At 41.4% G+C, this 24,835-nt stretch overlaps 1 protein-coding gene across 4 annotated transcripts in view; it reads right to left on the reverse strand.

Annotated features, from left to right (window-relative positions):
- Positions 1–24,835, reverse strand: part of foxp2 (forkhead box P2) — a 110,710-nt gene that overhangs the window by 67,430 nt on the left and 18,445 nt on the right. The window contains exon 1 of one of the 4 annotated variants that reach the window (XM_066667350.1): positions 7,972–8,033. The exons of the other annotated variants lie outside the window; for them this stretch is intronic. The gene's annotated coding sequence lies outside the window, so the exon portion shown is untranslated. Of the gene's footprint in view, positions 1–7,971; positions 8,034–24,835 lie in introns of those variants that run through there. 4 annotated transcript variants of the gene reach the window in all.

A 24,835-nucleotide genomic window follows, 5' to 3' on the forward strand; every position in this document is an offset into this window, starting at 1 on the left:
AAAGAAGATGTCTTCTAATCCGTGGCTGCTTTTCAGATCAGTTAACGACGTTTTAACGGCACAGGACTTTTATTATTTAAATAAATAAATAAATAAATAAATAAATATGGCATTTTCCTGCCGTCCAGAAGGCGGCTAGGCAGAGAAAAACCCACAAGACTTAAGTTGCACAGGGTGACAGCTGCCCACACTGCAGTCAACAAACAACTAACAAGACATGCTTAGTCACAAACAATGCCTGCTATTACCACTGCATTAAGAGTGAGAGAGAGAGAGAGAGAGAGAGAGAGAGAGAGAGAGAGTGAGAGATTTAAGTACGTAAGGACAAGTGAGTGAGAGAAAAAAAAGAACAAGAAAAAAAAAAAAGAGAGAGAGAGAGAGAGAGAACACGACGACGAGGTGCTGATGAATCTCTCTTGAAGAAACACAAAGCTGCCGTAGAGATCAGGCGACTAATGAGTATTCAAATTAGGCATAAATTTTACATGCACCTTGCTTTAAATATTCAGAGAAAGAGTGCCTGATTGCCTTTACTCGAATTTTAAGAACAATCTAATGGAGTGTTTTTTAACAGCAATGAAGTGCATAACTTGAATCTAACGCAGATAAGAAAAGCACAAATTAAAAAAAAATAAAATAAAAAAAACCAAAGAAATTTTGTATTAATTTCATCCGTCCCCTAAATCAACTCAAACCCCTGAAACCAGTAATTAACATATTCACACTGCTGCTGTTTAAAAAAATTTGGAAATTCAAATATCATTTCTGTAAAAATGTAATTCCCATGTAATATTAAGAATTTTACACAGACGAACAGCTTCACCATTTTTTTCTTTCCTTTCTCTTTTCTTAAAAAAAAAAAAATCTAATAAGCCTGCCACATTTTCTTCAAAATTTGAACCTTCAGATTATTAATGCCTTTGAATACTGATGAGATCATTAAAGACGCACACATTATTAACACCATATTTACCTCCAAATCCACATTATCCAAAAGTTGTATGTAGGTGTGTAACTGGAAATAATAGGCATGCAGATGTATGCAAAGTGTATTCAGGGAGATCAGATGGTGCTTTAACCTTAATGACAGCGGTGAGATAAATTAATTAGCCATCTAACAGCAGCATTCAAATCTGCCAATTACAATGTCAATTAGAAACACACCCTCGCCTGCATTCGTTTCCATGCCATGGAGCAGGGGCGGAGTGTATGTGTGCATGTGTGTGTGTGTGTGTGTGTGTGCGTGTGTGCGCCACGGACTGGAGGAGTGTCACTACTCACTGTACGGGCTGAGAGAGATGGACAGTGACAGGGGAGAGAGAGAGAGAGAGAGAGAGAGAGAGAGAGAGAGAGAGAGAGAGAGAGAGAGAGAGAGATGTGTTCATCACATACACCTCTGTCTCTGCAGACACGTACACATACTGGCCCTAAGGGCTAGCAGCCTGTCAGGGTATCAGACTGTCCTTTCCTAAAAAAAAACCCACTGGGGCAGAATGTTAGCCCCACTGGAACAATATTTACAGCTCATGTTAGTCCTGCTGTGCCTGTAACTTCTTTACAGCGATGACGTTTGCGTGTAAACTGGCACCATCTATAAAAAACACCCCTGTATTTTGAAATCAGGTGATAATCGAAAGGTCTGTGTTAACGTATCACACCCATCGGCACTGCGGTGGTTATCCTCCAGTTCTATTAGGGATTTACAGGGATACTGGAATCACGCTGGTATCAGCAGGTATTTGCTGATCGACATCAAACTGGTGTTTGATTATGTATTTATTACACTCTGAAAGGGAGGAATTTCATCAAACAATTCTAAATGTTTATACACTGTCATTAACAGATATTTCCATACGGCATTCCCTCACAATTCCCATATTGCTGTATCCTCAAAATCAAAGTAAGTGAGTGCAGTTTGCGTATTTAAAGACCACAAAGAATCTCTACAGCTCTTATATGAAAAGATATTTGCTCCATCTCTTTGTGTCTTTTTTTTTTTTTTTTTTTGAATGCTGTTACAGTACCATGCTTGCAATTCCTCTCTGGCTGTGTAAATGTTTGCTCTCAAATTCGTACGACGTGCAATTCCGTCTTTTCCATCAGGTGAAAAATCCTAGACAGAATCCTGACATCGCATTCAGGGCTATGGCTGTGATTTTGGGAGGGATATATATATATATATATATATATATATATATATATATAAATTTATATGAACAGATGAAGGAAGGTATGGGAGGAGAGAGAGCCACTTACAGCCCAGATGTTCACGCAAATACACTCTCAGCCCGTGTGATCACACACACACACACAAACCGATACGGTAATCAGGCTTCAAAGACACTAACGTTGACTCGTTAACTAACATGACTAGGCTTTTATGAGAGAGAGAGAGAGAGAGAGAGAGAGAGAGAGAGTCACTCGAGATGACTTTTCCTAAATCACAGTCATATTTGTCTCGTGTTTCAGTGACATTACTTTCAACACTATGCCCTTTAACCCTCAAAATAAAGGACAGACAATGGCAGTGGAACAGAGCCTTAAAATACCAGACTCTGTCATTCATGAAGTCTGTTCATTATCACTGCATTGCTCAGGTGCTAGGAATCCTAACAGTGGAGGAAAAAAAAAAACCTAAAAATTACATTTCACACTCTGCTAGCTACTCCCACCCTGATCCAGTTAAGATATGGATACTGTTTAAAATAATCACAAATTCTGTGCTCCACTGAAATTAATTCATCATTGCCATAAGTTACAATGCATACAAAATAAAGAAGTGCAGCACCCAGTGTGCTCAAATATTTAATAGTTGGGATTGCTTAATAAATCAAAATGCCAGATTTGCACCATTTGGAAGCGCCTGGCCACACCAGCTGAAACGTTACGTGATTCCGTGGGTCTGATCGGCTGCTCTACCGCACGGACGCAGGTACTCAGGAGGACGGGAGAATTACAGTGACTAATAAACAGCATGTCTATAAAAGCAGGCTTTAAGGCGCGGGAGAATAAATACAGCCACTTTTAACATTCAAAAGTCCTCTGAAGATTAACAATGCACACCAGATGATCTTTTTTGGCTTTAAAGGGCCACCATACAGAGAGTTAACGACTCCCATATAAACCTGAGTAATAGTGCGGCTCTCCTCTCAGATAGAAGGATTTCAAAGTGATTCACAATGGATGAGATTGCTTTAGAAATAGAGAGTGGGCGAATGGGGGGGAGAAAAAAATCATATTTACAAAATCACCAGTTCCAGAATGAAAGGAGCCCAGGAATAATAAGATGGTTTTTCCGGATTAGCGTTATGCAAAGTAACAGAATCAAATGTTGTTATCAGTGCTACAAGAGAGTACATTTAGAGAGGGGAAGAAAATGGGAAGCAGTCAAATTCCAATTCATCATTTCAGTCGACAATAAATAGTCTTTATGTCTTATGAGTCATTCGGGCACAGAGTGTTAATTCTGCTCTATTTACATTAGGAGAACAAGAAAAGGCAAAGGGAGATAAAAGGGAAGAATGGAAAGAGAAAGAGAGAAGCAGAGTTGAGTCAGTCTTTGTGTGAGGGTGTGAGATCTGGTGAGAGAGAGAGAGAGAGAGAGAGAGAGAAAGAGCCTGAGCTCAAGAGAGACGCCACGAACTAACCGCATTAACTCTATGAAGCCTGTACTACTACTATATCAGAGGACAAACAAGTTATATTAACTAGCAAAAATAAAGTCGTGTTTTATGGGAACAAAAATATTCCAATGTAAAGACGTATCCAGACAATGCAGGGCAAGAACTGGAGCATATGAATCGAGCATTGTCTCTTGTCTTCTCTAGCACCACTGTGTTCCATTCTTCAGTTCTCTCCATATAATTAAAACTGTACCCAGTAAAAGCACCTCCCTGTAGGAGAACAAGGCTCAGAAAGTAGGTGAGCAGACAGTGGCACTATCTAATCAAGCAGTCCACCCGTTTTCATTTTGGGTAATTTCTTTAATTAACTCAGCCCACCTAATCATCAGTAATTGACCTATAAAAGGGGGAGGCCCCATTGTCTGCTCCAATCAGCTTTGGCAGGAGAACAGTTCTGAGGCAAGTGCTTGCTCTCTCCCTCTCCCTCTCTCTCTCTCCTCTCTCTCTCTCTTGCATTCACTCTCACACTCACTCAGTCACTCAAGCTCTATGTATCCGTCCTCCTTGACTATTTACCTGACTCAAATGCATATTTCATTTTAGCGTGCCATTGTTCTGGTTCAATTATGCTCTGTGAAACCGGCTGTTTTTTTTTTTTAATGCAGTTGTGCACTTGTAGGGGGTTAGATATTAAAGGAGGGGCACTGACTTTCTCATGCCATTGCTGAGAGGTGCTTACGAGTCTTGTGGCAGGAAAGGTGAGGGGCAGACATCGGCAGCTGTCTCAGCAGCAGCGAGAGGAAGCGGTCCAGCCGCACTGCCACGCAGCTGCGCAGCCATAGAGACATAGCTCATAGTGACGTTTCCAGTTATTTGGGGCTGATTAGGGTCATTATGTCCCCAGCTCTGATTTATGTTGTCATTCCCTCTCCCCAGTCCTGCATCGATAGATCTTAATGAATTGGTAAATAAGGGTGAAGATTATACTTGACAACACCGCAACATTTCTCATTCATACCAGACAAGATTTATGTAACCAATTAGGGTCGTAACAGGCGGGATTGGTCAAGAGAAAAATAATCTTTCCAGAGGAAAATTACCCAAGTCTAACCCCCTACAAAACAGATAATGGGCAGTCTTTAGCAGCGGCTTAGTCACCAGCTAGGCCAACGAGGCTGAAGGCTCCTCAAGGGTGCATTTACAAAAGGAACTCCTCTTCCATCCAGAGTTTTAAAATTGATTTTTTTTGTTGTGTTTTTTTTTTTTTTGAACTGTGATAGGCGAAGGCACACTGCATTTCAGCACTTCCACCTAATCAGTCTTCATAAAACACACTTGATGTGCTCAATAGATTAACTCTTGCCAACAAAAGAGCACTCTGAAGTGCAAATGTAGATTCTAAAAGAGGCCTGTTTTTAAAAATCCTCAACGATTAGCAAAGATTTTTAAATAAAAAAGAACAAATCAATTGCCAAGATTTGATACATATATAAACTGCACCGAGGTCCCATTTGCATTTTTTAATCGTTTCCTATTTCAGTTATTACATTCTCACTTGTGCAGCGCGAGTAATCAGTCGGCCCGCTCTTTGTCATTAAAATATCAGATAAAAGTGCTGATCATCAATAGGAAACGACAGGCCGGGAGGAGCCGAAGGGCGGGAGGGAACAGAGGTGGAAAAATGAAAGCAGATAGAGTGCTGCTGCAGCCAGCTCATCCTGCTTCCCCCTTCAAGCACATGCAAATGAGCCCGTGATGCTTAACTGCATCATTTATGGGGATAATAGCGGCATCATCATTACGGGACTCAAATTAAATTACATCACAATTAGCATAACAAAGTGATTGGTTAAACTTTCAAAACAAATACCCCGCTCGGCTAATGAACGGTGTTAATTGGCCCGGGTGCATTCTAAATAAAACATGTAGGTAAACATGTGTTTTAGTTAAACAATTTTAAAATTCATTGTTTTTAGAGAGGGTGTGAGACAAGAGGAGCTGGGGGGGGGGGGTGGGGGGGGGTGTTGAAAGGAGAAGAAGAAGAAAAAAAAAAGCCTCAAAACAGTATATTGCCGAGGGGATTTGTAAGCTGGAATATAAAATGTGTAGCATTTAATTTCATTGCACTAAAGAACCTATTATATTCAGACTCTTGAGAACAATGTGAATTATCTGTCTTCAGAATGGAGTTGGACCAATTCTCCATACGAACTAATCACATAGCTCATTATGCATTAGGGTATTAAATTATGAAGAAGAGCCCTTCTGCATTCCAGCACAAGCCCTATGAAATGTTAATAATATGCCCACAATAGCCCAATACCATGCCTTACTCGCCCTCATGAATATTTAAGTAAACAAATTATCCGCCCGCCTTTGATAGAGATAATTAGTATTTCACTGCTCATAATTTTACTGACCCCTCCTCCTCTAAGAGGGAAAGACTCTATAAAAGTTCTGGATGACTGCGAAAAATCTAAATAACTCCTTGAAAAAAAAAAAGCTTCTCCGTAGTAAACCAGATATATGCAACTCATTAATATTTTACCACTATTAGCTTATTAAAGAAGCTTAATGGCTGGCCTCCTCTTGTTCTTTTATATCATCACCAGCAGATAGTGAAGTACAATATAAACATTAGTTTCACCTCTTGATTTTAATGATCGTGGATTGCCCTATTAGCACATTGTAAACTCCGCAGCAGCACATTCCTAAACACAGAGAACACTTCAAATAAAAGTGCACACAGCTCAACTACCCTGTTCTCCAGCGCACACACACTCACACACACACACACACACACACTCACACACGTGCTCACACACATCCATTCATCACCCTGATTGCATATCAGCAGTAATTAACCCAGAGACAAAAGCAAATGGAACAAGCCAGAGAAGGATGGATCCTCAGCTCACCAAAGTGACGAGAGCGAGGGGTTGAGGGAGCGAGGGAATGGAGAGCAGATGAAGAGATGGATGGAGAGCTTAGCGCTGTTACCTGCATGTGAGCGAGGAAGGGGCTGCTGCGCTGTGCTGGCGGCTGCTGTCACGGGCAGCGGCGTGCTCTTATCTGTGTCATCACTCCAACTGTGTTTATACAGTCTGGCATCATAAACAAGCGCCTCGCTCGCCCCCCGTCCCTCGCACGCTGCTCATGCATACTTAAGTCACCAGTGCACACATTAGGAGGGGGGGGGAAAGAAAAAAAAAAAGAAGAAAAAAATGGACCCCTCTCTCCTGACAATTATTCCATCATTTCCACTTGTCACCGGGCAATTACAGCGGCAGACAGACAGACAGACAGACAGACACGGGCCCAATAGGAGATGCTGGGGGGGGAGAAGAAGTAGCAGCTGAAGTAGCAGTGTGCCCAGCCGGGCAAAAGAGGAGGCAAGAAGGGGAGGGGGGGGGACTGAGAAAAAGTGTCCGAAATAGAAATTTATTGCACCGACAAGCTTCCTTCCTCTGGAAATAATTACACCATCGCGTGTCTCTTGACGAAATATATCACAGTTACTTCAAAACAATACTTATCCCTTCACTTTCTCATGCTTTTTAATGTGTGCTGACTGCTTGAGGGATGTGACAGTCAGTTCTGTTCAGAAAATGACCTTCAAATATTGGGTCCCTTTGCATTTCCTTTTTCTTTTTTCTCTTTTTTTTCTTTCTTTCTTTTTTTTAAGCGCTGCTCTGGTCTTTGGTGAGTTAGAGGGAGAGAGGTGAGTGAGAGAGAGGGAGTGTGTGTGTGTGTGTGTGTGTGTGTGTGTGTGAGTGAGACTGCGCTGTACGGTGGCGATGCCGTGTGTGTGTGTGTGTGTGTGCGTCTGCCTCTCTCTCAGAGACTGTGCGGGAGCTGCTCCTCCGCTCGCGCTCTGCCACGAGCCCTTCGCTCCAAGAGAGCCGCACGCTCTCTCTCTATCGCACGCAAGCTCGCTCGCTCCCTCGCATTCTCCTCGGCTCCTCCGTTCGGACTCCAGCTGCAGGGACTTAACAAAGGATGGGGCTTCCTTTAAAGCTCCCACTGAAAGGTACGTATGCTTGCTTTTATTCTAGCCTCGTCTGCCTGCCTGCTTGTGTTTGAATGTGAGAAATCTAGTCGGGGGGAAAAACCAGCAGCCGGTAGCGTCCTCAGAGAAACCAGTGCTGGAGCGCTGCTCTCCTAAACAACAATTAGCAACCTCTTGTGTTTAACTGCCAGGGAACAATGTAGCTTTAAAACACACACACACACACAAATGAATAAAAAAATAATCAGAATGCCACCTAGTTTAAATATGCCTCAGAGCAATGTACAAACACATCAGCGCTCAGAAACTGTCAGAAAGACAGAGAGAAAAGTAACCTACCTTTTAAACAATGACAGAGAATCCCGCTCCCCAAAGGTAGAGTCATTTGAAGATATTCTTAGAAGCCTTGAAGCATTAATATGAATCAAAATGAGGGAAAAGCATGCCACCGGTAGGCAACAGCATCAGAAAGAGTGAGAAAAAATAGAAAAAGGGGGGGGAGTGAAGGTGAGGGAAAAAAAAAAACTAGCTGACGCTCACTGTCAAAGCCATCATCAAAAAACTATTTACAGCGGTATTTACGCGACAGCCAGAGTATCCTCTGCTCGATCACGTCCTGCAGCCGCTGCATTCTACTTACGAGCGTAATTAAAACCAAATCACCTCAGCCTCTCTGATTGTTTTGGCACGCCAGAACTAATCGTACACAAAAAAATCAAGCAATATGATGGGGTTGGTGAGGGGGTGGGGGGTGGGGGGGGAGTGTGCTGGGGGGCTGGAGTATTGGTAGTTGGTGTGTGGAGTGGGAGTGTGTGTGTGTGTGGTGGGGAGGCAAGGGGAAGGGGCTCACCAGACTTTTTTTTTTCTTCTGTTTTTTTTTTTCTTTCTTTCTGTAGTGAAGGTAAGTAGATACATACACAGTATAGCAGTCAAAGCGAGATAAAGTTTACTGCTCTTCACTTTTATACTTATACTTTTTTTCTAAATTAAAATAATGCAGAACTAAAATAAATAAAAAAATACAAAAATAAAAGATGAGCTAAAAACATAATCCACGTGGAGAATGTGCGAGTGCCTTCCTCCAGCTCAGATCTATATGAACGCTGCTCACTTATTAGGGCACACGTGCTGAAAGCCAAAATAGAAAGAAAGAAAGAAACTAAGTAAAACTTAGGGATGAAATATGTGAGTCGAGGGGAAGGAGAAGGAGAAGGAGGAGGAGGAGAAGTGAAAACGCAAACCAGACAATCTTTTTCACAGCTTTTTCCTTGCGTCAGATACAGATTGGAAACCACTTCACAAAGGCAAATTTGTCTTAACAGATGTTAATCAAGCTTCAGTCTTTTTAAGACACAAATTCCTCCATTTAGTAACCTTAATTAGAACCGCAGAGCAGGGGGTTTCTGCCAGGCAGCCATCACAGTGATGTATTGACATATGTGCTGTACTGTAAACAGTACACACTAGCGATGACATGGAACATCTTCAGCTAATGGTGTTTGTCAACCCTTTTGTCAATTCTGCTCACCCCCCCCACCACCCCAACCCCACCCCACCCTCTCCCCCTTGCATGCCACAGATGTTTTTCCTAGTCGCTCCAACAGACAGGAATCTACTTGCAGAGAAGAAAGCCCTCGCTCTCCCCCAGGAGTGGAGTACAAAGGCCGGTCTGCACACAGCAGATGCAAAAAAAACCCAAGTCCATCTGCTACCAGCTCCCTCCACCACATGGACTTGGGAGATTGAAGAGAGTGAAGCTTGTCTGGCTGGGTATGTGTGTACACACAACTGGAGAAGAAGAATGACATAGCCAGCTGTTTATAAATGGGAAACTCAGAAAGTGTGTTTGCGTGTAGAGTGTGAAAACAGAAAAAAAACAGCAGTGAAAATGGTTTAGATGGATCCAAATATTGGCATTGAAGCTATGATTTATATAGAAATGACATAAAAACATAGACCCAGCCCACTCACGGAATCAATAATCTCTCTTACATGTGCACACACTGTCAAGCTAACACACTCATCTCGTACACCCACACACACATACACACACACACACAAAAAAAAAAAAACACTTAAGAGAACGTGGTGAGCAAGAACTTTCATGTTTTGTGAGATCCACCCAAGGCAGGCATGACAGATTTATTTAGTTAAAGATCTTGCCTCCAACGCTGCACAAGACCACTTCTCTGCTTCGAGCACTTTTCTGGCATGATTTAACAGGCTCTGAATAGTGTATTATCTACCGGCTGAACTGGAGCATATTTTACCAGTATGATATCATTAGAGCTGTTGATCTGAGGCCAAGAAGTGTAAAATAAAAACTAAACCCAAAACAAAGCAGAGCAAAGGTTGCCACATCAGATGGCAGCTGCTGATGGATATTAGAAATTGATGTTAGTATAACTAGAATTTCATAAATAATAAAAGACTCTTCCAGCTAATCTAGGCCCTCTCCTACAGTCCTCCTTGCTCTCTCATGTATGTGCAGTGTTCATTTTCTCCTTGCTTTCATTTTTCCCCCTCTTTTATTCTTCATTTTGCAGAGCTTTGGACCACCAAGGTCAATGAGGACAAGCAATCCCAGCAGCGGCACTTGAGAGGTGGCGGAAGAAAGCTTGCGGCTGGTGGGTGGGTGGGTGTATGTGTTTGAAGGGGGGGGGGGGTGTTGTGGTAGTGTTCCTCGCGCCCGTGGTGGTCACCGCCACGCCAATGGAGCTTTCCGTCTCCAAGCAATGGCATCATTTCCATAGCAACCCCCTCTAATGATTCATTTTCAATTAAAGCAGACACAAAAACGTGCTGCCCCAAGCCAGCAGACGATGTCAAGAGCCCATCTCCATCTTTGTCGCTCCTTCATGAGGGGTGAGGTGGCCTCCCTGAGCCCAATGCCACCGGCCTGTCTTACAGTACCAATCACACAGCCCTGCAAACACTCACACGCTCAAAATGATCACTTAGAGCAAGAGTCATATGCACAGCAGTGCAGAAAGCAATGGTGTGTTAACAATTATCATAGATTTAATGGTATAGCGTACATGGTGAAAAGCAGATGAATTGACGGTTCTTCAGCAGAGCAAGGCCATGTAACTTAGTGCGTGTGCAGTCATTGAGAACGTGATGCGTTTCAGGCCTCACCGAATTGCCACAAGCATCAAAGCTGTTCTCTCTGGTAGAAGAGTTATCCACTTGAGTTCATCTCCACCTCCCGGTCTCCCTCCACCTCCCGGCCTCCCCTCCGCGGCCCATGTCCGAGCCTAGCAGTATGCACACGGCACTTGTAAACATTGCCCTAATAAACCCACCGGTGTGTTGCTGTCTGTCTTCCCGTCCATAGACCTGCCTTTATTTGCACATGTATGGGTTTTCAATAGAATGTGACATTTGAACAAAGCAAATTCAAATATAACTCAGCCGCTAACCACACTAAGTTCAGTCTAAGCAAACACTATCAGCATCATCACAGAGAGATCTTGTGCATCAGAGGTCATATATGTGGGGACCAATACTATAATTGCTTAAATGTGATCCCAATGGTGAGCATAAGCTTATTATGACAGATTTAGCAAATGACTAAAAATCACATAATTGCTAAAACAGCTCAGTGAAAGCCAAAACCAAGACAACCACCAACTATGCTTCCTTTCTGTTTGTATGGCAAATCCTCACCAGAGAAAGTACCAAGTCCAACCTTTATCTATAAATCCCAGCAGTTATATAAACATGCCACTGCAATGAATAGTGTTTTGTGGTTCAAACACGCAAAAACTCCCACTTCTGTGGCGCTGGTATTCCTGCTTAAGCGCTCAGACCATTTCCAAGGTGCGACTATGTTTGTCTAATTATGCTGCATGGGTGGACATGTCCATAAATAGTGCCTTTGTGCAGAGGTCCATGCACTTGTGAAAAAAAAAAAAAAAGATTAATAACAAACTAATAGGACCAGCGAATCTTCAGCTTAATGATGTTCTTCATTGTACATCATCGTAGCCTGAAATGGACCATTAGAACAGAGTGGTGATATAAGGGAGAGCTAAACATCACAATATACTGTACTTAAGCTCTGGAGTATCCATGGCAACTTGCCTTTGCCTTGCATGGCATAGCCTTAATGAAATCCCTATTAAGTAGCCTATAATGATAGTGTCCAAATATATTTGCATATATATTTCAGCAGACAAGGGTGGGGGGGGGTGTGTGGGAGGAGCTCAACAATATGCACAGTAAGCGTGTGTATACTTAATCTTTAACATTAATCTGGAAAGTAACAAGCCTGGAGCACAGGAGCAAGGGACAAATCTCAAGACAGACACAATGCACATCAAAATAAGCCGCTATCCAGGCGGGTAAATAAGCTGCGGCGCTAAAACGCTAATTAAGGCCGGTGGGCACGAGTGTGAGGAGGCCTCCTGCGGAGCCAGGGCCTGCTCCTCTCCGCTCGCCTCGCAGGATCCCCTGCACAGGAGTTCGCACATGTGACTTCCATTTGTGACTCTGGCCGGCCGCCCAACAGGACATCCCCGAGTGAGTGTTTGCTCGACTCAATATCAACAGGCCGAGTAAGCAGCTCCAGGGAAGGGCCCTGATTCAGTGCCTATTGAAAATAAACCAGCACACATTCGTAAGGGCTGGAATATCAACATGCATGAGCGGGAACCACATACAGCACTCAGCAGTGCCTGCTTTCTCTCTCCATCTTTTTCTCTTTCTCGCTCTTTCGTGCTTAATGATACCTGCACCACTCCAGCAGCTGCAGGGAGAATTGAAGTATACATTACAGCAGAGAAATAAAAGAGATAGAAATGATAGAAGTCAGACAGTTCAAGCTGACCGGCCACTTCAAACAGAAAGCCCCGGCGAACGCGACAGACACTCCAGGTTAAATTGGCTCTTCTGCACCTTCCCTTAAAATGTGGGTTTCTTCAAAAGCGCATTTGAATTAGGCGAGTTGATGAAATCAAAGACTTGACTGTGTGGGTAAATTTATACAAGCAAGTACACCTCACAGCAGTTTACCTATTATGCGGCAGATTGGAGCGAGATGAAAGCATGCTGCATGACAGCCTACTTCCCTTTTCACACACAAGATATTATCATATTGTAAAGGCTGCAATTTGTATTAGATTCACATTGGGGGAAAACGTAGGTGACAGGACTTGATATGCTCATGGCTGCCAAACTTGTAATCAGATGAAAGGATATGCGATGAAGACTGTATAACAACCACTCGACACGTTCGGCACGATGACAAATAAAAACAATAAAATAAAAGAATACTCCAAACACGCTCATCCATTTTGAGTGGCTGAGAACTCTTAAATAAATAGAACAAAAGAGATGGAGGAAAAAAAAGAAAAACAATGACCAAGACAACGTCAGAGACTTGAAATAACATACTTGTGCTGCTGACATGTGATTCACTCAAATTAAGTTCAAGACAGACAGAGAGAGAGAGAGAGAGAGAGAGAGAGAGAGAGAGAGAGAGAGAGAATCCAGCATACTCTCACATTACATCAGGGCTCAGTACTACCATTAACCTCGTCCATTCAGCAGTTTAAGTCTATTCAAACAGACACAAATTAAACTGAAAAAAGTAAGAGAGAAAGAAAATTAATTCAGGAAAATGGCATCCCACCAAAGAATAATAAACTCATTATATGGAAATTTCAAACTTAACCGTTCTCCATGCCGCTCCTAATTTAAACCTAATTTTTACTAGCCACTAATTCGGCAAAGGGCGGGGGAAGGAATTACATCTGGAGGTAATTCACTGCATGGAACTGAGCCCAGTGGAGGCTACCCATAGAGAGAAAGGGAGAGGGAGTGAGAGGGTGGGGTGGTGGGGGTGGGGGTGTGGGGGTTGTCTGGGGAGGTGTTCCGGTCCCCAAAATCTGCAGAATTTTTTCACGGTGCTGTCATCGAACAGAACTTAGGGCAGATATAGGTGTTGTATGCATGGAGGATGGGCAGTTAACAGACACGCAAGTGCACATTCATTGCACAGTGGGGCAAAGGTCGTTATAGGCTTCAAGGGAAATGGAAAGTGGTGCAAGTGGGTCAAATCTACAAAGAGTATTTTAAGAAAGCATTTCTATATCTTTACAACAAGCATTTTCGATTATATTTATACATTTATTATATTTTTTTAATGGCAGCTTAATCACCATTCCATTACACACATTATACATTAGAAATAAATAACAGAAAAATACTTTCACTATGATTCTGCGCAAGATCCATGGGCTGTTTTACTGTTCACAAAACTAATTACGTAAACTCCAATTTTGCTGGAATTCGCCAACTATAACATTTCCACCGCATGACGTTAGCTAAGTAAACTTCTACAACTTGGAGCATTTCTTCATTGGAGCATTTATAATCAGTGGCTGTGTGACAATCAAAACTAATCTAAAATGACTGACTAAAAATAATAATCAAATAAATAAATAAATAAATAAAATTCCACGACAGGTAGACAGCTCATGTGTGTGTGAGTTTATACACTGATCAACTTTGTTTCTACACTCACTGTCCATTCTCTCAGCTCCACTGACCATACAGGAGTATTGTGTAATTCTACAATTACAGACTTTAGTACACGTGTTGCTCTGCATACTTTGTTTTCTATCTTTCCTCCTGTTCTTAAATAATCAGGACCCCAACTGATCCACCACAGACCAGGTATGACCTGGGTGGCGGAAAGTTCTCAGCGCTGCAGTGACACTGGTGTGGCGGTTGTGGTGGTGTGTATTTGTGGGATGCACTGATACAAGTTGATCCCTCACAGCAGTGCTGTTTGAGTTTTTAGACACCGACCACTCACAGTCCACTCTGTTAGACACACCTACCTCACTGGAGCACATTGTAGACACAAAGTCTGAGATGGTAGCTCATCTGTTGGTTGTTCTCTAGTCCTGCATCAATGTTCACGGGACGTGGTTGGCGTTATATTTATGGTTGGTGGACTATTCTCTAAGGCTACCACCACAACAAACACTGTCACATCAGCAGCAGCACTAAGTATGATCCACCGATCCACCGATCCACCGGGAGGGGGGGGGGGGTCCTGACTTTGAAGAACAGGGTAAAAAGGGGGCAAACTAAAAGCATTCATATTCGTCTGCACCTATTTCCATGTCATTTTTTTTATTGAAAACTGTTGATGTTCTTTTTTTAATAGAAAAACTTATGTCTGTGTATTATTTTGAACTTCAAAGAAGACTGTGGCATACTAATCTATGTAAAATGTAAATAATGTTTAAAAATCTACATTTTAAGAATTGTAGGAATTATTCACTAAAATTTTTAAAAAGAATAAACAGTAAAAATGACAATGAAATGATAAAAAAGTGTATTCTACTTTTTGCCATACTAATACCACCTATGAATTTTAATAAACACCAGACAGAGGAACAGAAAGGAAATGTTTAATCAACGTATTTCTAACAAAAAACAAATCATAAATGAATTTGATGCGGGTTTTTTTACATTTAATCTCGTAAAATTTTTATCTAAATTTCCTCTTGACTTTACACATCATCTTCAGGCACATCGTTCTGTTGTCTGTAACATGGTTGCTCCAAGTTGATGCACTTCAGCGACCTACTGAATGGCTGTTTTCTTGTCTTACAGTGATCCTACAAGCAGTAGACCAGCAGCAACACTGATCATTTTGGGGTTTTTTAAATTTTTGTTTTTATAAGCAGTAGTTTATCAAAATGTCGCACTACAAATTTAGCTTTACTTTGAATATTTAGCAAGAAAAAGTTTATCATTACTACAATCAATTTAGCTTTATTAGCTAACAAGTACCTACCTATTTCTTTCTGAATATCACTGCTACAAAACAAGTACAAAAGAAGCATTAACTCTATAGGTTTCATCTGTACTGGTCTATGTTTATCCACTGCCATTGTTTATACACTGCTCTTTGATTGTTTTGCTTTGGAGGATGGGTTCCCATTTCGAGTGCGGTTTCCTCTCAAGGTTTCTTTCTTATGCTCCGAGGGAGTTTTTCTTGTCATTGTTGCATCGGCTTGCTCACTCTGTAAAGTTTTGTGTAAACACTATTTACTGTTTAACAATAAAATTTAACTGAAAAAGGAAAAAAAGAAAAATTGGAGACAGCTTGATTAATCAAATCCTTCCAAATCGCCCACTAACCCAGTGGAATGACTTATGCATGAGGTTACCGCAAAGGCCATATGTTTATGTGTTGTCTTTAGTCTAATCCACTATATAAACTGTATACACTGTACACAGACACGTGCCTTAGAAAAAGCAGAGGAGCCAGGATTGTAAGTTGAAATGGTTTAAACTGAGAGGTCCATGTAAATTGAGGAACTGCAATAATTTCCACTACCAATCAAAACCCAGAGAGAGAAAAAAAATGCTACACAGTGTGTAAAAAGCAGGAGCCTCTCATGAATGTGATGGCCTTACAGGAGGAAAAAAAGAGAGACTATGCCTTGGCCTTCTCCGCAGTGAGTGTGGCGAACGCCGACGCCAGCCGCACGCGTCTCTCACTGGTCCAGGTGGGAGGGGAATGAGAAGTTTGGGATCCAATAATCCAGAGTGAAAAGTGGCTCAAAGAAGACATTTACATTCGATACAGAGCTTGGCAGCCCCCCTCCGCACCACCTTCACCTCCTCTTGAGGTGAACAGAAAATGTGTTTTCCAAATGAAAATAAACTGAGGCTGGCTGGTTTGAGGCAGTTAAACTCAGGAATATGAGATCAAATAAAGGCTCCTGTGGAGTCTGAAAGGAGAAATGAAATCGCTTCTGAGGGGAGATGTACCGGGTAATAAAATCACTCCTTTATATCTTCCTAAACGGCACATGTTCCTCAGGAGTGGTTAAGCTTTTGCACCACGGTCAAAGACAGTATGCAAGTGGCAATTTTTACTTCCCGAAGATTTCCCCCACCGATATCCTTCTCCAGTCTTGTGCTCTGCAATTTGGCCGAGGCGGCGAACTCTTTCACCGCCGAGTTGGAGGGAAACTTTTTTGCGACAATTGCTTTAATGATATTCCGAGTCGGACAGCGGGTGAAAAGTCTGTATTCCATCAGGTAGACACGAGCGTAATAGCACTGCCACTGGTTCAAAGGCCTCTGGTTCAGGCTGCAGTGGTTATAGAATACATGCACTTGATTGGGGACTACTGATGACATACCGCACAAACAAAAAAACACTTTTATTCTGTGGGGGGCAACAGTGTACGCACCTCTTTTCTCCCTCTCTCATTCTACCTCGTCCGTTCGGCCGCCCATAAACGGATTGACAGCAGAATTGCGGTGCATTACCAAAAACATGTAATTGATTTGTCTTTGAAAAGGTAGCCACAATAAAATTCAGACCGCATTTTAGCCACGGCAGTCAGCTATATTGAAGGGCATTAGCAAACGCAGGAATACATTAGAAATTATAATACAGCAGTTATTACAGTTCCAATAAAAAGGGTTTAGAAAGTGAAATGAGCCACTTATCAGTTTGCTGCTGCACTACCTTAAAAGCAGCCCATGTTCTATAATTTAAGCGCAGAAATGCAGTCTTTGGTGACACTGAAAACAGGAATGAACGTACAAATTTTCCCCAACACAAATGGCTTCCATTAATTTCTGGACTAGCGGAAACTGTAATTGTTTATACCAAACGAAAAAGGTGTAGGACTTGAAAGCTCTAGCATTTACACAAAAACCCAGATCCTATTTCAACAACAAGCAATTAAAACTAGCAAACAACGGACAAACGAAAACTACTTCAAATCTTTTGAAAGAAAAGAAAGAGAAAAGAAGAGAGGAAAGAAAATTGCTTCTGAAATGTATTTTATGTATTTCTACACTGAACATGGACTACTAACTATCATCACCAGTAGATTGACCAGAGGAGGATGGGTCACCCCTTGTGAGCCTTGGTTCCTCCCAAGGTTTCTTCCTCAGCTGGGGGAGTTTTTCCTTGCCACTGTTGCCCCTGGCTTGCTCACTTGAGGGTTTTACATTTGTTTTTACATTTCATGTCAAATCTTTGTCTTACTGGAATTCTGTGAAGCTGCTTTGTGACAACATCTGTTGTGAAAAGCGCTATATAAATAAATTTGATTTGATTTGATTTTGGATTCTTTAGTCAGGTTAAAGAACTTTTAAAAAAGTTGATCTAAGCCTAGTAATGTCAATGATGAAAACTGGAGCTTCCACATTCACGTCACATGGAACTCTGGGTCTTTTGGGTCTTTCTCTTTAGTACACTGACTTGTAGCTAACAGACTTTCTTCAGCTGATATTGTGTTGTAGTCAGTGTGTAGTCACTGGTACAGTCCTGAACTCTGAGCCACTCATATATATCATGTAAATCATGTAAAGCAGGGATCATCCCCCTGGAGCCCATGGCAGCCTCTGAGAAAGTTGTGAAAGTTATAACTGTGGGCAATTTCAATTTTCACATCCAAACTCAATCACACTCCATGGCTACACTGCTTATTCCCACTACCAGACACCTACGACTTTTTTTTTTTTTACATTATTCCACTTAAGACTTCAACACACACTTTTTTTCCCAATCTTTTCCAAAAGGGTGATGGGAAAAAAAAGGATGTTCCTGACAGTTTAAAAAGTGCCCAACAGCTGCTGCCGGGCCATCTAAAAGCACATACACCATCCACCTCCCCAAACAAACAGAAGACTCGACTTCAAATACATAGTTGGACTATTAGGTAATCCCTCCTTTGTTCAGATTCACTGAGGCTCGATGGCCAGCCTCCATCTTCCCCACTGCTCCGACTGAAGCTTTAAACTAACAACGGAACTCTGAATGCCAGCATACAAACAGACCTCTAATAAATATCCAGGATGACCGCAGAAATATGTGTGACATATCTTGGGTTAGAAAAACATGATGCCTTTGCTACTTGCATTTAGTGACCATGACAGGATCTCATCAGATGGAGAGTGGAACAGCAGGAGAGGGGCTTGAACAGGGTTCTTTTGTTTGGCCTGGACAATTCTGGGCTTTCCTTTAGGACATTCAATACCCTGCAAGTAGCAAGGCATGCCTTCAGTAGTACACTCCCTTTTACTTTGGGTGATGTATAGAAGATACTGTGCCTGCACACCACTCGGTTAAGGACTGTTTATAAAGAGACAAACAATTGGAAAAGAATCAAATATGAACTTGTTAGTACAAGCAAACACAAGCATGAGTCAGCACAACTAATGTCCTCGCGCACTGCTTTTTCAGACTGAACTGCGGTTACTGTCTACATGTTAACAACGTTTACAACATTCAGAAGTGCTCAGCAGGAAAAACCTGAATGTCATTGTGCCGTACTGTTATATGGGCCATTGTCTAATTTTTCTTGATGAGCTGCCATAAGAATAAAAGGCCAATGTTTCATTAGCAGGTGACTTCTTTCTCCTTTTTTTAACGAGTCTACAGTAGTTCTGATTAAAGACACACATTCACATACACAAATTATAAATGCAAGGATCTTGCTATGGGGAGCTGAACTTTTCACACCTTTCAAAGCCACAAAATTGGCTCCTTTTGGGCTTTCTGCAGCTGCTGCTCTGCACTAATGCAAGGCGGTGTCATATGAAAAATATTCTTCTCCCCAAACCACAGCGCTGGTCATTAATGAAATACAGGCTGCACGGTGAGGTCATGCAAAGTCTACGTTTCAGCAGCCGCATTTACAAAAGACAAATATGCTCCAAAGGAATCGGGCAACATGAACACAAATCAGATTCCAGTCCCAAGGACAGAGAAAAATAAATAAATAGAGGCAAGCAGTGGCCTCTCACATTTTCCCCAGCACTTTGCAAACAACCGTCAACTGCTACTCAGAAACAGTGCGGGTTCACAATGAGAGCAGACTAAACAATCAGATCCCAGCCAAGGCAAACGCTCTGCAACTCTGCACACAGTCGCGTTACAGGATGTCTCAGCCTAATTGCCAACTATCAAATCTCACAATGGAATCTGTCCATTTGGCCAGCGCCTCACTAGCAGACCAGATAAAAAAAAAAAGTGGTTAAAAGACTGAAAAAAAGTGACATCTTAGGCTAGAACGAGGAGAAAATCGCTCGGAAGGAATCTGAGATTCTAATGCGGAATTCTTTCGTTTGTTTATTTCTTATGTTAGACTAATGGACGAAGAGGCCACATCCTTTTGGAGATAAAGAACAATTCAGAAAGGAGAATTTTATGGCGTTAACTCAATCAAAAGAATAATATTTTAAAATGTATACTATAGCTAGCATTGAAAGGTATATCATCCACACCACTGCTGCTTGTTTTTGAACATATTGATATGTTAAATACAACATAACCTACAGTGCAAAGGTCAGCCAATGTGTTTATAAACAGTACGTGAGCATTAGTAACCTGGGTTGTCCTGGAGCATTAGAGCTATTGAAGTGTCCATTCTTTTAGCTACACAAGAGATTGGTAAACCAAACAATGCCTTTGATGGTAACTACATACTAGAACAGGTTACACTAACACTGTTCACTGGTTTATTTGTTTTTACTGTAATACGAATGCTCACAGACCCTTTATTCTGTATGTATTTTGAACATGAATTGTTATTCAAAAGTATTAGCTTTCCTTAATGTAAAAAGAAATGTCAGCTTACTATAAGATAAAAAAAACTGTTCAGTCAAAACAAGCTTTGTTAGAGTTATTTTATTAAATAATGCAAGTAGTCAGGAAGTATGGATTCATTAACTTTATCGGTGTAGACTTTAATATAATCTGTTTCTGAGATACATATTAAACGAATTGTGCTACTGAATCTACAGCTCAACAGAAACAAGGGAGGAGGAGGGTTTAGCCGAGTGGTGTGCAGCTCTAAGTATGTGTGGGAGTGCTGGAGAGTCTGGGAGGGTCTGGGAAACAGAACAAACAGTAAGTGCGAGGGACAGACGGTAGTGTGGTGGGAGTGGGAGAGGGACAGGCACTAACAGGGCTATGATGCCAGGCTAATCGTCGTGTCACTACTCGTGGCATTCTGCTCTTCCAAGTCTGACTCTCCAGCTCCCTGATCCAAAACTTCAAACAACCAAAATACCAGCACATTCATAAAACAGAACAGAACCACTGGGAATTTAAGAAGAGAGAGGCAGAGAAAACACACATACACACATGCACACACCCACCAACACACACGCGCACACGCACACACACACACACACACAAAGGTAGCAGGCCTCAACAGCAGATGGTAAAATTAACATTTCAACAGTTCTCCCCTTTCATGTGGGTCTCGGCAGAACTGCTTTTTTTTTTCCTGAAAAACGTGGGGAAAAAAGTAAAGGCTGGGGTTTGGAAAGATGCAGGGCTCAAGAAAGCATCTGGAAAACGGGAAGAAGAATATTGGCTTATTGCTCCTGATGGTCCTCCTCCATGAAAAATTAAATAGGTCTGTTTTGCAGGTTTGGCTCTCTGGAGTGCCCTAAGCAGTGTTATGGAAACATCATCCCAGTAATTTATATGTGCAAGAACACCTGGTGATGAAAGAAAATAAACTTTTTTTTTATTCTTTAAATCTAGTCAGTTGACTTTTTCACCCTCCTTTAATCTCTTCCATTTTCCCCTTGTTAATGTACAGACAATCGTTACTCAACGTTTCACAATCTTCAACCTTTACAGTACGTGCATATGTTCCCTACAACAGACTAAACATTCTCTTGACTTTAAAGTTCAGTGAATCCTCTAAAGAACCACACCTGTACGAAAGAAAGAGAGACGCACGACGTGTGATTCGCTGCCTGCTGCATTCCCGATAAATGAATTAAGAAATAAAATCATAAAAATACCAAACTGCCTGACTCATCTAGGCCCATTGAATGGAATGTCTGTGCTGAGGCCATTAATTTGGACACAGTTATGGCTAAATTACACATGTTCCACCTCTGTGACATTTTAAATGCAATTAAAAGCTGGTTATGAAAGAGTGCGGACTTCCTTGTGATGAAGGAAATCGCTTTCGTGATTAACATGCAAACGAGCTCACGCTGGCAGAGTAGATTGGGGTTTGAAAACCTCAATTACTTTTGTGTGATTATCTATTTACCAGTATACAGCGCTCCATTTTTCATCCCTCCTCAGCCTCCCCTATGCACGCCACTCAATTACACTCCCACCTTTATTTATGATTAGTGCTGCATTGAAACATAACTGCGGCAATATTTCACACTGCTGTTTTGTCTCACATAAAGTACAATCTACAATGGTGGCGTGTCTTTACTCCTTTGAGTAAAAAGGGAGCTGGACTTGTTTAAGTTCATACACTGAGCACAATAAAAGAATAAATAAAATAAAATTAGCTCCAGCATTTGGCAGGACTAATACTGGAAACGCTTAGTTATTAATAAAATGATTCTGACTGCTAGTTCTTAATTGAATCTGCCAGTGCGTTATACAGTGCACAGATGCTGCAGTCCAGGCAAGTAGAGGCCCTTCCAACTGTGAGCTTTCTTACTGCTGGAGCAGTGGATTCAGAAATGAACTGTCACCTTAGAAACACTTTCAGCCCTATTATGCTTCGGCGTGTTGATGCAATTATCATCAGAACGCCTGGCAGCATCAGAGGAATCTGATTTAATTAATTTAACCGGGTGAATAACCACAGAATTCCTGTTGTAAAAATATGTGTGCAGAAAATTAACAGTGGAATTCTAAAACGGACCAGGCTGAGAAGCAATATGGGGCACACCAAGCTTCTGTATTTTGCCTACTTCAGCAGTGTAATTACAGTATACACTATGTGCTTTGCTGATACGGTGTGTTGTGATTATGAATAACCCACTGCTTGGAAAACAATTATCCAGTGTCATCAAACAACACAAGTGAAATCTGGATAAACATCCTAAGGCATACGGTATTTTGCTCAAGTAGTCTTCCACCTTTTGTAATAGTTCAAATTATGCAGAGCCTGTTAAAGCAGTACAAATAGACAAGTGACTCATTTAAATAAATGTAAACTACGACGCAAGAAAACCGATTTCACAGCAATTTCCAAGCCCTGCCTTTAATCTTTGACTTCTCAGAGGCACTTTAACAAACTGGAGGTAGTGGATGAGCCTTGATTTTGCGCCTCCTGTGCCCAGCATTGTGCTTCCACGCTGGGTGCATTTAGAGGCGCTTGCCCTGGGACATGGGCTGAGGAGCCCCTGGCACTCTTGAAGTTCCTGCCTTTTCAAGTGCACTCAGCCTACATAAAACATACCCTGTTGCTGCAGCCGAGGGGGCTGGGAGAGGAAAAAAGGAAACAGTGCCATCATGTGATGTTTCTGAGCATTCCTCAAGTGCTACGAGTACATTTCCTCGTTTTTAAGCCTGATCCCCAAGAAGCACATGGGTCAATATTTACATTAAATCATAAAAAAAGGACAAAATCCATGCCGGATGTCTGCAGGGCTGACTCAAGGTTGAAGAAAAAAATGTGGATAAGCTCCAACGGTTCCCTATTAGTGTATTTGTGTGTTTTTGCGAATGTGTGTGTGTTTTTTCAAGGTTTGTCTTCAGATATTGTGAAACAGTAGGTTGAAAAGGTGAAAAATAAGGTTGTTAAAATGTCTGCATATTCAGTGGTTGAAATGTTTAAACCCAGTTTATCAGAGCGGTTGGAGAAAAATCTGCTGACTCAGAATTGTTCATAGTGTTGGTGATAGAAAGCAGAGGTCCAAAGAATTTAATGCTTCCAAAAGCTTGTACACAGAAATAATTCTTCATCATTATAATGTATTATTATTATCATTATTACTGTTATAAACACACTGCCCAGTGCCTAAGACATTTTTACAGCCCTCCTAATGTTCACATTTAACCTTAAATGTATTTAAAATCAATGCATGGGCAGAGGAACATGTGTGTTGTAAAGGCAGAGTACGTAGTATCCAAAAAAGTTTCGTTTTACCACTATTTTACCACTTATTACCAATATAATACGTATAAACCCTGAATATAATTAAGTGATCAGTTTGGACAGTATACTTAAAAATTTAAATATACTTAAGACCCAGTTGGGAACCCAGTTAGGGTCACCACCACTGTAAAGAATGATAACCTAGTAAGGCGCTCTCAAATCCACCATTTCGCACTCAACCACTCTAACTGACACCCCATCCCATTAAGGAAAGTTGACTAAATAAGTAATAAGTAATCTGAAGTAATTTGGTATGTATCAAAAATGCACCAAAATCACATCGTCTACAAGCAAAAGATTCTAAGATTTAATTGAAAAACAGTGCCAAGTACAACAACTGAGAGAACTGAGCAAATATTCCATACGATCCAACACAACATACTCAGCTCAAACAAAGGCAAACACATTTAAAAGGCATCTGTTTAAAAAAAAAATCCTTAGAATGGCCATAAGCAATCAGACCTCATATTGTGTCTACACATGGAATTAGAATTTGTGTTTAATTAAACATATAAAAGCTAATTATATATAAATGAAGAACCGCTGTGCCACTGAGCATCACGGGGAGATTTCCTGTTCATTTTAAAGCTAGAAGAACCCCCTCCTAGCTCTAAATCTATTGATCTGTGAAACACAGTACTCGGGGGAGGCGATTCACTTAATATTATACATCTAATCATGAGATGAAGAACGATTATACCATTTGGTAATTAAACGTCTTACAAACCATTTAACTGACTGTATGTCAGAGAGGGCCACTGGAGGTCAAAGTGATTGTTTTTCATTTTAACATTGTGCACACTGAGAAAGAGGGGGCAGGGAGAAACAGATAGAGGGAAAAAAAAAACACTATGTGACAACAGTAAAAACACGTTGATGGTTGTTAGCGGCTACAGCGCTAATCCTCTCCACTGTCAAGGCAATGAAAGGAAAACAATTTGAGGAGGGAAAAAAGCCAGACAAACACCTCATCTTTGTGGAAAAGTGGGTAAATTATATATTTAAAAAGCTCATTAGTCGGCATATGCATGGTTTTACAAAGAAAGGGTTCAGCCAGAGAGAAACAGAGAGTGCTGCGCGTCTCTGGATTTGAGTGTGTGTGTGTGTGTGTAGTATGTTCAGGTTGTTAGCGGAGCCTCTGTGTATTACTGTCTCTGATCCACACCCAGGTGCATGAAACACATGCTAAAAGCCAATTTGCTGTCAACATTTCCATTCTAATCCCTACTTAAAGCTAATAATTACCCGGTGCTAGTAGCTTTAGCTTGTTGTTTAGC

The sequence above is a fragment of the Hoplias malabaricus genome, chromosome 4 (assembly GCF_029633855.1).
Source record: "Hoplias malabaricus isolate fHopMal1 chromosome 4, fHopMal1.hap1, whole genome shotgun sequence".
Lineage (NCBI taxonomy): Eukaryota > Metazoa > Chordata > Actinopteri > Characiformes > Erythrinidae > Hoplias > Hoplias malabaricus.